Genomic DNA, 12,546 nt, shown 5'->3' with positions numbered 1-12,546 from the left:
CTCCAGAGTGCCCCCAGCCCTGTCCCCCGGCCCTCCTCGCCCAGCAGGCTCTGCCCTGGACATCCATCCCACACTCCAGCACCCCTGCCTGAGCTCCATGCCCCTTCCCCTAGGCGAGCAGTCTTAACTGGAGGCAGGTTTGCCCCCCAGGGAACACTTGGCAATGTCTTGGGATGTTTTTGGCTGTCACACCTGAGGGCGGCTGCTACTGCATGGAGCAGGTAGAGGCTAGTGATGCTGCTAAATGCACAGAACAGCCGGCACCACCAGGCATTATCAGCCCCCAAGTGTCAGCAGTGCCGACGCTGAGGGCCCAGGCTCTGGGAGACTGGTCTTACCATGACAGGGACTCGCTCAGGCATGGGCTGGTAGAGCGGGGTTGGAAACCAGCCTACCCAACTCCTCCGCAGCTCCTCTCCCCAAGACCACAATACTGACAATAATACAACCATTCGTGTAGTATAACTATGCCACACACTGTGCTAAGAGCTGATATGAACTATTTAATTTTCAAATCCACCCCAGGAGACAGTCCTATATGCTCCCCCCCCCCCCCCCACCGCCCACCTTTTTTTTTTAAATTTTATTTATTTATGGTTTATTTATTTATTTTTTTGCTGCACTGGGTCTTCTTAGTTGCCCTGGGACATGTGGGATCTTAGTTCCTCAACCAGAAATTGAACCCACAGCCGCTGCAATGGAAGGCAGATTCTTAACCACTGGACCCCCAAAGAAGCCCTGAGTTTCTGTGTGAGAAAACTGAAGCACAGAGAGGTTGATGCAACTTGCTCGGTCACCCAGCAAATAAGGAGCAGACAGAAGCCTGGGTCTATCTGAGTCCAAAGTCAGTGCTCATGGACGAATGAACTACTTATATTCCCCACCCCCATATCCTCTTTACCCCTCCCCTATCAATCTCCCCAACCCTGCCCTTTTAGAATGAACCTTCCCTGAAGCTGGCACTATAAACCCACCTGACTGCCTTCCCTCCCCGCACAGGCCCAGCCCCCAGCCATTGGGGCAGGCAGCTGCCTGGAGCTGGACAGGGCTTCTGCAGAGCTTGGCAGAGCTGGGCCCTGGGGTGATCCGACAGGCCCTTCCCAGTAAGAGGCAGACCAAGAGACCTCCACTTCTGTACAGGTGGTGACCATTGGCATGGAAGCCAAGGGCTGGCCCAATGCATCTGTCACCCCTGAGCTTTTAGAAGGTTCTCCTTGGGAGGCCTGGGGATTCTCCCTGTGTTTTCTCGCAGCCCCCAGCCTCTCCCACCCCCACACTAGCCTTCCAAGGAGGCTGCTGCCTACACTTCCCAAGATGTGTCATTAAAAACACACACTTGCCGAGGGGAATCCAGGCTGCCATGTGTCTGCTGGGAGACGTGTCGTCTGCAGCAACTGGGGTGGACAGGGCTGGTGTCAGCCGCAGAGAAGGGACCTGTCCGAATGCTGGCCTGAGAGCCAGGTGCTTCCAGGTCCTTGGAGCATGAAAAAGCCTGGCCAGGTGGGGAGAAATCCAGGCTGTGGAGGGAGTGGTGTGGAGCTGGGGAGTGTGCCGGCTTAGCAGGGCTGAGACCTGGGGAGCAGGGCCTTGGGGCCTCAGGGCCACAGCTCACTAAGGTGAGAAGAACATTTTTCACCTTATGTTCTGGAGTGAGGAAGGAAGTGGGACTGGGTGCTAGGAACTGGGGCAGAAGACAGAGGGAAGAATCTGGAAATGGAGAGCAGGGAGCAAGCAGAGGACGTGGGGTTGAGGGACCTATGAGAGATCAGACAGACCTGCGCTGTTTAGGGTGTGGCTTCCTGGTTGCCTCTGGAAGGAGATTCACACCCTCACCTGCGTCCCTTCTGGGCAGATGCAAGGCCTCACCTTCTGCCTCTGTCCTCCGGCCCTACCTGGCCACACCATACTGTGTCCTGTCATACAGGCCCTGCCCCTCAGCTAAAGTAGAATTTGCAGGAAGCCGCAGTCGGACCTGAGAAATGGCGAAGCCTGGCCCGGGACGCTAGCTGGCTCACAGTCTTCTCCAGCAACACCTTGAGGCCCCTTATGTTTTCTAGACCCCAGGCACAGGGCTGAAGTTCTGGTCTTTCCACTCAGTAGGGGAAATACCATGGCCTGTGAAAGCTGAGATCCTAGGGCCCTCAGGGTGCGGGAACACCTCACTCATGGGATCTGGGGGAGAAGGCTTCCCCAGAAGTCATGGCTAAGGGCTTTCAGGAAGGGTGAAGAGGCGTGGGCAGGTAGTAGGGCATGTGTTCTGTTTGTCTTTATGTATTTGGCTGCATCAGGCCTTAGTTGCACATTACATCATCTTTAGTTGTGGCATAAAACTCTTGGGTTTCCCTGATAGCTCAGTTGGTAAAGGATCCATCTGCAATGCTGGAGACCCCGGCTCACTTCCAGGAAGATTCACTGGAGAAGGGATAGACTACTCACTTCAGTAATCTTGGGCTTCCCTTATGGCCCAGCTGGTAAAGAATCCCACCCGCAATGCAGGAGACCTGGGTTCGATCCCTGGGTTGGAAAGATCCCCTGGAGAAGGGAAAGGCCACCCACTCCAGTATTCTGGCCTGGCGAATTCCATGGACTGTATAGTCCATGGGGTTACAAGGAGTTGGACACTACTGAATGAGCAAAATCACTGCAGATGGTGACTGCAGCCATGAAATCAAAAGATGCTTGCACCTTGGAAAGAATGACCAACCTAGATAGCATATTGAAAAGCAGAGACATTACTTTGCCAACAAAGGTCTGTCTAGTCAAGGCTATGGTTTTCCCAGTAGTCATGTATGGATGTGAGAGTTGGACTGTGAAGAAAGCTGAGTGCCAAAGAATTGATGCTTTTGAACTGTGGTGTTGGAGAAGACTCTTGAGAGTCCCTTGGACTGCAAGGAGATCCAACCAGTCCATTCTGAAGGAGATCAGCCCTGGGATTTCTTTGGAAGGAATGATGCTAAAGCTGAAACTCCAGTACTTTGGCCACCTCATGAGAAGAGTTGACTTATTGGAAAAGACTCTGATGCTGGGAGGGATTGGGGGCAGGAGGAGAAGGGGACAACAGAGGATGAGATGTCTAGATGGCATCACCAACTAGATGGACGTGAGTCTGAGTGAATTCCAGGAGTTGGTGATGACCAGGGAGGCCTGGCGTGCTGCAATGCATGGGTTTGCAAAGAGTCGGACACGACTGAGCAACTGAACTGAACTGAACTAATTGACTTCCTCTTTCACTTTCACTTTTGAAACCTCTTAGTTGAGGCATGTGGGACCTAGTTCCCTGACCAGGGATTAAACCCAGGCCCCCTGCCTTGGGAGCGGGGAGACTTAGACACTGGACTAGCAGGGAAGTCCCTAGGGCATGTGTTTAACAGAGGGAAGAACATGGCAGGGAACTGGTGGTCTTGTCCCATGTGGTGGGAGAGAAAGAGCAGGAGGAGCCTGCTGGAGGCTGGAATGCCCAAGATGAGACCCAGAGCCCAAAAGGACTTTGGACTTGATCTTCAGGGATTCAGGAAACCATGGAAGGATTTTAAATCCTGATTTTATGTTTTAAAGAGTGGAAAATGGGGTAAACGGGCAAGCCTGGAGGCAGGTATGTATCTTTGCCTCAGTAGTACGGTAGGCAGCATGAGAGGCGACTGTGGCCTGCCCCAGGGGCAAGGCCTGGGGAGTAGGGGTCAAGGCACCCGGATGAGATAGCAGGTGCTGGGTTCAAAGGAAAGGGGTTGAGGTTTACTTAACTGGGATTTCCCAGGCCAGGAATGTTGAGAAAATAAGGAAGTGAGACTCTGCTGGAGGTGGAGAGGCAGGGAAGGGGCTGAACTGGGGGGAGGAGACTTAGGAGAAGTCTGGATTGGGGCCAGAGGGAATGGAGAACAAAGATGAAATCAAAGGCATTTAGGAGCTAGTATCTGCTGTGCTTGGTGATTACGTGTCCCTGGAAGAGCCTTGTGCACTCCAGCTCTGCTGTTGCGCAGCCTGGATGTTCCTGGCTTGCCACATAATCAGGGAGGTCTTCCTGGAGGAGCTGGGCAGTATCCAGAGGTAGAGTAACTGCTGGGTAGAGAAGTCCCAGAGGCTGATCCAAGGCCACGTGCAGAGCTGGGGCAGAGAGAGGGCTGGACAGGCGACATCCAAAGCCGAGTCCTCCAGGGTCAGGGGGTCCAACTCTTATTTTACAGAGAAGGAAACTGAGGTCAGAAAAGCAAACTGCCCTAGCTAAGGCCATACAGAATAAAGGGGCCAAGTAATGGGGACCAGAGCCTGCCTCTCCCAATGTCCAGTTAGGAATCCTCTCTTCCCACCACCTGGTCAGAGAAGAGGTGGCAGGTACACGAAGAGCAGAAGAGAGAGGACCAGGAGGGGCACCCTGGAGACTGGCGATGGACCGGGAGGGGCACCCTGGAGGCTGGCGATGGACCGGGAGGGGGACCCTGGAGGCTAGCGACGGACCGTGAGGTGGACCCCTGGAGGCTGGCAATGGACCGGGAGGTGGACCCCTGGAGGCTGGCGATGGAGGGAGGGGACAGAACTGAGAGAAGCTCCTGTTCCCAGGATGCTGAGGGGAGTCAGGAGCTGCTCAGGACCAGGCTGCCCTGGGCTTTGGGGATGGGCAGCTAGCATGAATCAGGCCTGTAGGAGAGCCGTCCAGGCGTCCCTGGCCACGTGCTCCTCAGTGGGAGAAGACAAAGCCTCGCTCCCAGGTTCATCCCCATCCCCCAGCCCGTCCTGCTGGGTTTCAGGGAGCGAGGGGACTTGCCGGAGCAGCCCCACCACCGCCACTCCCCCCTGGGCTTCCATACTGCCAGAGAGCAGGGCTGGGCCGGCCTGCCTGGAAGATCCTGGGCTCCCACTCTAGCTCCTTCTGGGGCTTTTCCCAGGCTGCCGTGCCCCCTCCTCTCCCACGCACTGTGCTGACCCGCCCGAGGCGCCGGGCGCCAGCTCCACAGCCCATCATTAGCCAGCCCTGTGTGGGGAGTTGGGGGTGGGGGGTGCATCAGCCAAGAAGAAAACATCGGCAGTTTCTGTGACCCCAAATGAGGGCGGAGGCGCCTGGATTCGGACAGTAGCAATTAGCTGCCGACTGTGGGATCATGGGATGTTATCACCTCTGCTGGCAAGGTGAATGTGGAGGGGACTCAAGGACCCAGGACAGCCTGGGGCCACCTCAGGAGGCACCACTCCCAGAGAGAAGCCCACCAGGTAAAGGCCACGTGCTGCAGGAGGCAAGGGAAGCCTTCGTGCTGAGCTAACAGGGGCGTGGGGCAGACTCGGGCCCTCATGCCCCCGGACCAGGTGAGGGGTGCTAGGGTTGCAGGCACAAGAGCTGGGCCAGCTGCCGTTCTCCATTTTCCTCGCCTAGCCCTCTGCCCTTGTCACCCTGGGCCCCATCCTGGATGTAGCAGGAAGGCTGGAGGCTGGAGGTGTAGCCTGGGCTCTTGGAAAGTTCCCGAACCAACAGGGAAATATGCCCAGGGCATAGATACGAGATAGGACAAGTTCAAAGGACTTCAGTGAGAGCCTTGCTCAGGTGGGTTCCTGCTGACAGAACGACTAGGTCCAGGTGACACTGATTGGCAAGGCTTTCCCAGAGAAGATGACCCCAGAATGGGGCTTGCTTTCACATCTCCCCCTCTGCCCCACCAGCCTGTCCCCCAGGAGGCCAGGTTGTGACTTGAGAAAGAGAAGAGCCAGCCAACCAGCCCTGGGAGCTGACATTTGGAAAATGTAGCAGGGCTGGGAGGAGGGGACCTATAACCTTTAGGTCACTGTGCTAACTCAGCAAGGTTTCATCTGGCGGCCCTGCCCCACCCCCCAGAGTCAGTGAGTCATCCCCACTTAGCACTTAGCTGGTTTCTCACCGGATGTCCTGTTCCTTTCTTCCAGTTCCAGGGCAGGGAGCAACGGAGCATCCCTAGAAAGCCCTAGATATGGATCCCAAAGGATGCTGGTTTCAGAGAGGCCTTGTTGGGAAGCCCAGCATCTCCCACCCAGGCCTGCCACTTCTGCCCACCCGACTGAGGGCACCAGGGCAGAGTCTCTGGAAAAGAGTGGGGAACAGAAGAAGAGGCAGCCCATGTCCGAATGCTCTGAATGCCCCTCCCCAGCCTTCACCCACCACACGGGCCCAGTCCCTCCTGCTCAGCTAGGGAGAAGAGGGGTCTGAGGTTTCAAAGCTTAGGAGGAGAAACTGGTCCAGGTGGTATGGGTAGGAGAGTGTACCCCGCCCCCGTCCCCGCCTGCCTGCACGCGCGCGCGCATAAACACACACACACACACACACACACACACACTCTGAGACACACCCAACTGCGTGGGAACCTGTGGCCCCAGCCTTGGATTAGCTCAATGGCAGGCAGGGAAGGGCCTTGGGGAGCAGGTTTGTCGGCCACAACTGAGGAGCCTTTGTGTTTTGTTGCTGAGCTGGGGCTTTTGTAGGTCCATGACGTCTCGGAGGCCGGCCCGACGCCTGCCTTGTTGGCTCAGCACTTCTCAGAAGCCATGAAGGCGGCCCAAACTGCCCAGTCTCAGCACCAGTGGGGAAACTGAGGCACGGGTGCAGACCTGGATCCCAGACCCTAGAGCTCATAGGATGACCAGGGACAAAATAAGCAGTGCTCAAGGTCAGGAAAAGCCACAGACTAATTCTTTGATATCCCCTGGATGCAAGAACCCCTCTGCCAAGGACACGGGCACTCTCCCCCCTCACTCCCCACCTCCCTGGCTTTTTCCTGCTCTGCACATAGCAGCTCCCTGCAAGTGCCCCCAACCAGGGTTCTTAAAAGTCCCTGTTCCTAACCTAGCACCTGACACCCAGTACTGGACTCCGACAGGGCCTCCATCCCTGCCCCGAGTCCCTTGACCTTCCTGCCCACCAAGCCCAGTGTAGGGTAGCCCAGGCCCTGTGATTGCAGTACTGTGACTGGTGCTTTTGTGCCAGTGGAGACACTGAGGTTACAGTCCAGGAGGGACACCACCGAGAAAGTTAGCTTGAGAGCCTGGGTTTATTTTAAAGCAGAGTGGCAAGAGCACTGGGGTGGGTGCTACTGTTCTGTATCCCCAAGCGAGTGACCCAACCACTCTGGACCTTCATCTCCTTTGTAAAATGATGCGTTGCATGGTCCTTTGAGCTCCACCATGGTATCTTTTTGGTGATCCTGATTCCCACATATGGGGCAGCCTCTGCTTCTCATGTACACACTCCTGTCTTTAAAATGGATAACCAACAAGGACCTACTGTATAGCACAGGGAACACTGTTCAATGTTAGGTGGCAGCCTGGATGGGAGGGGAATCAGAGGAAGAATGGATACATGTATATGTATGGCTGAATCCCTTCAACTGTTCACCAGAAACTATCACAACATTGTTAATCGGCTGCATCCCAGCACAAAATAAAAAGTTCATAGAAGAAAAGAGGGAACCTGTGGGGAAGAAGAGACAGTGCCTTCTGCCCACCAGACAGCTGATGGACCAGCCCTAGCTGTCAAGGGAACCAGAGAGAGTCTGTAGGGTATTCTGCCGGCATCAGCCGTGACACAGTCAGCTCACCCCAAGGCCAAACCCGGCTCCTCCTCTCTCCCGCAAGGACTGTGGTCTGTTTAGAGACAGTGGGGATACAATAGAAAACATGCTAAACACACGTCAGGAAACAGAAAAGGGTGCAGACTCAAGTAATATGCGGTTGGGCAACAGAATAGAGGTGTCGGCCGAGTAAGAGGTGATGAGAGTCCAGAAGGGCTTCCTGGAAGAGGGGAACTAGGGGCACCCCAGATCATGCCTAATACTCAGTAGGTGTCCAGTAAGCATTTGTTGAGTGAAGTTCCAGGAAGGGAGGCCTCCTTCTTCATAAATGAGAAATGATGATGTTGGTGATGGTGATGAAACTCAGAGAAGGCTTCTGACCCACCTCTTCTGCACAGAAAAGGGCCCTGTTCCTGGGCCCCACCCCTATCTAGCCCTTTCTCCTCTCTTTTGGTGGTGCCTGCAGCTATCAGCGTCGCTGGGGTGGGGTGTGCCCGCCTCTCTGAAAACCTCCCAATCCACCCAATCTAAAGAATGAGGGACATTCTACCCCACCTGCATCCCATGGATGGGGGTGCAGGGCAGATTGGGTTCTGAGTCCCTGAGCCTAGAGTGGGGGGAAGGTAAGGGAGGGTCTTCAACTGTTATCAGTCTTCCCAACCCCTCCCAATTTCACACCTCTGGGATCCTTGTCTTCAGTGAACCCAAACTCCAAGGGTTCCCTTATGCCCTACCTGATCCTGCTAACAATAGCAGTTCGAGGTACTTTCACTGAAAGCATTTTTACTGCAAACATTTGGCCACATGACGAATTGGCTATGAGGCAATTTTGCCATGAAAGATGAAATAACTGGTTGACAGTTTGGTTTCATCTGGTTGAGATGCTTTTCTTCCAGGTAGTGATGTTACTGATGGCTTTATTGAGCTGACAGAAGATAACAGTTTGCCCTAAGAGTTGGTTTTATGTTTTTAAACAAAACTACACTGGAGGAGAAAGAGGCCAAGGAGAAATAGGCCAAGAGCCTCCAAGGTACAGAGTTGAGCCTGTATTTCCCATAAAACTTTTTTGAGTCTATCAACAGACATGAGACAATGTGTTAAGAACACTCTACAGTGTGGAGGCTTTCCCAATGCAACTCAAGGGTCAATTACAAACATCCACCCTAATGTTTGGAAAGTGATACCTCTCTCAATGAAAGAAGAAACTTCAGTAAAAAAAGAAAAAGTTCAATGCCAGATAAGGAGATGAATCAACAAGCAAAAAAAAAAAAAAGTATAAAATACTATGAATGAAAGACTTGGTAGGCAAGTGCTTACTGCTTATACAAGGACAATCCACAAAACAAAATCAGTTCTCAGTACAGTATTGCCATGCATTCACACACACCTTCTCCAGTGGCTCAGTGGTAAAGAACCCACCTGCCAATGCAGGAGATGTGGGTTCGATCCCTAGAGAAGGAAATGGCAACCCACTCCAATATTCTTGCCTGGGAAATCCCATGGACAGAGGAGCCTGTCCATGAGGTCGCAAGAGAGTCAGACGCAACTTAGCGACTAAACAACAACAATTTTGTTTCTCCTTTCTCCTGTTTCACTATGTCCTTTTTAATGTCCCTCTTATTTTTTATTATTTTATCTTTTTCAGCAAAATTGCCTTAAGGACAATTAGTTACGCAGCAAAAATGTGGCAAAGGTGCTTAAGGTGGAAATAGCAGACAAAGCTAACAGTGGGCTGTAGGCAGAGAGGCCCAAGTCAGGATGCCCCTGCCTGCTCCTTGGAAGTCCTCCCACCTGTCTGTCTGCTCATTACCGGGCAGAGGGGCAAGGGCCCAGGCCACCCACTTAGTGCCCAGTGAGCGGGCACTCAGGCACCTTCCTCACTGCCCCGCCCACCGTGGGGTTGCTTCTGGGGGAGTCACACAGGACCGGAGGCAGCAGCCTCATCCCGAAACACATACAGGGTGGGGAGGGCCACCGCAGCCTAGTGAGGCAATAATGGGTGAGAGGCAGCGCCCCTGGGGCACCTGAGCCCCTTGCAGCAGCCTCTGCTCCCCATGCCCAGGCCGCTGTCCGCCTTCTCCCCTCCTGGCACTCTGCAGGGTGAGGTCGCTGCTGAAGATGTGAAAATAAATGTCAGTCTGTGTCCAGGCGCTGAACACCACGTGGCCCCACACCCCAGACGGTGGAAGGAGACGGGGTGGCTGCAGGCTTGGCAGGCTGTGTCCTACTCTAGGCCCCACCACCATGCCCTGGCACCAATCCCAAGATGGATCCTGGTGTCTACATCCCTCCTGCCCCCACCATCCCCACCCTGCCTCCCCCCTCCCCCAGTGGCCCGAGCCCTCCCAACTGGCTTTTCCTGTTCCCAGCTTTGTGTGGTGAAAGTTCCCCAATTATACCCACATTATCTCAGCTGCTGGGCAGCCTCCAGCAGGCTTGGGGAGTGGAGGCTGGGGGGTGGGGGAGGGAGCACCCGCTTACTCTGCTGGGAGGGCCTAGGGCTTAGGTCCTTGCCAACTGGCCAGTCAGCAGGAGTACTGGGCTGACTGGCCCACTGACCTCACTGTGGGATGGTGTCTGGGGCGGGGCACAGCTGGGCTGGGCTGGGCTGTGGCTCAGAGAATCATAGACAGTGGAGGCCAGAAGGGACCAAGGAGACAGTGAAGTCCAGTCTGCTCTGTCCCGTGGGAGGAGAATAGGGCTCAGAAAGGGGAAGTGACCTGCCAAGGTGCCAAGGCAAGCTCTAGATGGAGCCGGACTAGAAGCCAGCACCCCCAGCCCGCTGCTCAGTGTCACCTCCATGATTCCCCCACCAACCCACAGTGTTCTCTGCCAGGGACAAGTCAGAACCCCACAGACTGGCCAAGGGGACAGCTGGAGAGATGGGGTGATGGCACCCCAGGCGGACCTTGAAGGGCCGTGTGGATGTGAGCGGACGCAGAGGAGGGGAGCATAGGGAAGCTTTCAGAACGTGGCAAGCGCCTGGCTTCGAGTGCCAAAGATACGTTTACTCAGCAGGCATGTCCTGAGTGCCGGCTGTGTGCCAAACGTGGGGATACCGCTCTGACCTAGGGAGACCTGGCTGGTACCTTCTTAGGGGAGGTGTGAAGGGCAGCATGCTTCACTGACCATAGTCTTAGGGGCCTTCAGAGGAATATGCTCTGCTCCCACCTCCGTCATGCAGAGGCAAGTGTAGCCCCGAGTTCCCACTCTGGAAAGCAGACTTCCTTGGGGGCCCTTTTAGGCCCTCCCCTGCCTCAGGGTCAGTCCAGGGCCTGATGTTGATCTTAACTGATGGTGCTCAATAAATAACTGAGTGAAATAAGAAAGCAAGGATGGCTGATGACAGAACTCAGGAGTGAGCCCACTGGAGGGCATGGCAGGCCCAGGTAGACTGGGGGGCTGAGCCAAGTTCAGAGTTAAGGAAAAGCTCAGACAAAAGCCATTCGAGAGGGAATAAAGCAAAATCGGCAGGGAGACTAGAGGGCGTTCATTCATTCACTCGATGCCACTGATCACTCCTTCCTGCCTGCAAGTCTCTCCTCTCCGTCTTCCACTGCCATCTGTCTGGCCACAAATGTTTACTGAGCACCTACTATGACTGGAGGCTGGGCCCGGCACTGGGGCTACAGGGATGGACAAGACTCAAAGGCTGCTCTGAGGAGCTCATCATCTGGCAGAGGAGAAGCCAGAGGTGTGAACAACCACATTCCCAGGGAGAAAAGAGCCACTATAGGGTTGAGAGGATTGGGGAAGCTTCCCGGAGGAGGTGGCCTGAGCGGGACAGCCATAGGTGGAAAAGGGCCTGGGCCTTCTAGGGAACTGCAGGGACAGGAGTCTAGACGTGTAGCATCAGGCATTCCCTGGGGGCCCAGTGGTTAGGACTCTATGTTCTCACCGCCAAGGGCCCCAGTTTGATCTCACAAGTCTCACTGTGTGGCCTTAGATGTGTAGCTTCTACAGCTTTGTGCTCCTTGGAGGCTGGGACTGAATCTCTCATTGACATGACTCCAGTGCTGATAACAGACTCAAAAAGTGGCGCAAAAACGGGAGGAAGGAGGAAGGAAACTCAGAAACATGGCATATTCCGTGGAACAGTCCAGTTGGATGTGGTTGGAAGGCCTCGTGTACAGAGAGATGTGGACAGAATGGCACAGCCCGGATGATGAGGATGTCAAATGCCAAGTTATGACAGCCAGACATGACTGAGAAGGCGAACGTGAGCCAGAGAGGCTGAGCCTCATGCAGCGCCTGCATCTCTCAGCCTGGTTGGGTAGGGGGGCTGAGCCAGTGCACTCCAGGGCCCAGGCACTCAGACCTTTATGGGGAGAAGACAGTGGGAGTGGCCTTACTGATGGGGCCCCTGGGGCTCCCCTAGCGCTTCCTGCCTCCTGACGCCTCCTCATCCATCATAGTATTTGGTTCTCTTAGCAACCTGTGAGCTAGAGAGGACTGGATTATCTACCCCATTTATCAGACAAGGGAGCTGAGGCCCAGAAAGGTGAAGAAGCTGGTGGCTCCTCAGCTGGGCCTCTGCCCAAAAAGCAGCACATTCAACCCTCATCAAAAATAAGGGTGTGGAGGGATATTTACTGCCATGGAGCAGCATTGATAATATATCTCTAAATGAAAACACAGCTTAAGGAATAGTATGTACAGTATGACTTTTAAAAAAAACAAACACGGTTACCAAGATATATGGAGAAGAACGTGAAAGAGGTTGTGCGTGCGTGCTAAGTCACTTTAGTCATGTCTGACTCTGCAGCACTATGGACTATAGGCTGCCAGGCTTCTCTGTCTATGGGATTCTCCAGGGAGGCATACTGGAGTGGGTTGCCATGCTCTTCTCCAGGGGATCTTCCTGACCCAGGATCTAACCCGCATCTCTTCTGTCTCCCGCATTGACCGGTGGGTTCTTTTACCACTAGTGCCACCTGAAAAGCCTGAACAAGAGGTGACTTCCCATCAGGTGATCAGTGATACATCTGAGTGGTGGAATCATGGGTTGTCATTTTCTTCTCAG

The 12,546-nt window shown here is 54.4% G+C and overlaps 1 protein-coding gene across 1 annotated transcript in view; it reads left to right on the top strand.

Moving 5' to 3' along the window:
• NECTIN1 (nectin cell adhesion molecule 1) overlaps positions 1-12,546 on the top strand; it is a 68,600-nt gene that overhangs the window by 41,908 nt on the left and 14,146 nt on the right. The gene's annotated exons all lie outside the window — the stretch shown is intronic.

The sequence above is a fragment of the Budorcas taxicolor genome, chromosome 15 (genome assembly GCF_023091745.1).
Source record: "Budorcas taxicolor isolate Tak-1 chromosome 15, Takin1.1, whole genome shotgun sequence".
Taxonomy (NCBI): domain Eukaryota; kingdom Metazoa; phylum Chordata; class Mammalia; order Artiodactyla; family Bovidae; genus Budorcas; species Budorcas taxicolor.
The sequence above is the reverse complement of the archived record's forward strand: the minus strand, read 5'-3'. Positions and strand labels throughout refer to the sequence as shown.